The sequence below is a fragment of the Hibiscus syriacus genome, unplaced genomic scaffold, assembly GCF_006381635.1.
Source record: "Hibiscus syriacus cultivar Baekdansim isolate YM2019G1 unplaced genomic scaffold, ASM638163v2 tig00111942_pilon, whole genome shotgun sequence".
NCBI lineage: Eukaryota > Viridiplantae > Streptophyta > Magnoliopsida > Malvales > Malvaceae > Hibiscus > Hibiscus syriacus.
The window spans coordinates 891,515-893,459 of NW_024063218.1; the positions used below are offsets into that span (position 1 = coordinate 891,515).

Sequence of the window (1,945 nt, forward strand, 5' to 3'; positions counted from 1 at the left end):
GGTTATATTAATTTAATATGAAACACTAAAATAATATCAAATTATTACATTTCTTTTTCTTCAAGTGACAGATAGAATTTGTGTACCTTACTCTTTGAGATTAGAAAGAGAATTCACCAAACCTCGCTTCTCATGTCAAATATTCGGGCATTTGCCATATCCACCACGTTTTAAAGACGCCGGGGAGGGGGGTTAATCTATAATTTCCATATCTAAATTTTGAAATCGAATTAAAAAAAAAACGAAACATTAATTATAAGAAAATTGAATTTTTACATTAATTAATAAAGAAAAGCCCGTCTCCTAGTCCATATATAAAAGCACTCTCCGCCACCATTATGCCCTGCGAACCCTGATTTTGGCACTCAGTTCCTTTCTTTCTCCCAAAGAAGGAAAAAAAACTGAGTTCTTTGGTTAAAGTTTGGACATTCAAATGGAGTGGGTTCGCGGAGATACTATCGGATATGGAAGTTTCGGCACTGTCTATTTGGTCGTACCAAGAAAAGGTTTCCCAGTTTCTCCATTAATGGCGGTTAAGTCATGTGATACAATCCACTCTGTTTCTCTCCAGAACGAGAAGGAAGTGCTTGAAAAACTCGGGTTTTGCCCGCAAATCATCCGTTGTTTCGGCGACGATTGCACCGTCGAGAATGGAAAGAAGTTCTATAATCTGTTCTTGGAGTACGCTAACAAAGGAAGCTTGGCCGATCAGGTGAAGAAAAATGGCGGGAACATGATGGAATCCGATGTTAGACGATACGTTAGTTCGATACTTAAAGGGCTGAGTTTCGTTCACGCCAGAGGGTTTGTTCACTGTGATATTAAGCTTCAAAACATTCTCTTGTTTGGTAATGGCGATGTGAAGATAGCTGATTTTGGTTTGGCGAAGAGGAAGGGGGAAGAAAAACAGAGGATGGAAATCAGGGGAACCCCTTTGAATATCGCGCCGGAGTCTGTTAACGGGTGCGATTATGATTCGCCGGTTGATATATGGGCCCTTGGATGCGCCATTGTCGAGATGTTTACAGGGAAACCAGCCTGGAATTTCAAACCGGGGAGGAACGTGGCGGCTTTGTTGATTCAAATTGGGACTAGCGATGAATTACCGGGGATTCCTGAAGATTTATCCGAGGAAGGAAAAGATTTTCTTGGAAAGTGCTTCGTTAAGGACCCGAAGAAGAGATGGACGGCCGAGATGCTCCTCGACCATCCTTTCATGGCCGACGATGAGGAGAGAATCGCAATGAATCTAATTCAAGAAGAAGAAGAATCAACGTCACCAAATTGTTATTCCGAAGGATTTTCAGAGTCACCAAGATGCCATTTCGATATCCCAGGCTGGGCTTCAACACAATCAACGGATTCTCCTTCTTCTCCTCATCCAATTTTCCAGGAAAATTCAAAGATCGGATCTTCGTTTTCGAGCCACTTTCCATCACCTTCGGATTGGATTCATCGAGTGGCTTGTGACGAGGCACCGAATTGGTCAGTTTCGGAAGGCTGGATCACCGTGAGATAATTAATTTTGACGGCTTTGATGCAGTTGGTGATGATTTTTATTGTTAATGATTAGAGAGAACACAGAACTGACGGACATTTAACTTTTTGGTGATTGAGGAGTTCTGATTGGCTATTCAATGGCCACAGATTGTATAGACCATTCTTTATTGAAACTTGGTGTGTGTTTTTTTTTGCATGAAATTTATAAACTCTCGAGTTGTTAAAAATTTGTGGGTAAATTGTTCATCTAACTTTGAGGGGTTCAGTCTACCAATCTTTGGGTTTTGTTTTGAAATTCTAACAGTTGACCTCTTTAGTTTCAAAAGTACATGGTTTTGATGAAGATTACTGTATAAACATTAAAATCGATTGACTTCATATTTGTAAACTGGATTGACGTGAAAACATTGAAACTTGTGCTTGTTTCCTTGTAGAAATTGATTGT

At 40.0% G+C, this 1,945-nt stretch overlaps 1 pseudogene; it reads left to right on the forward strand.

Annotated features, from left to right (window-relative positions):
* The first annotated feature begins 414 nt into the window (after window positions 1-414).
* Window positions 415-1,573, forward strand: LOC120173242 (annotated as a pseudogene).
* Window positions 1,574-1,945: the final 372 nt, after the last annotated feature.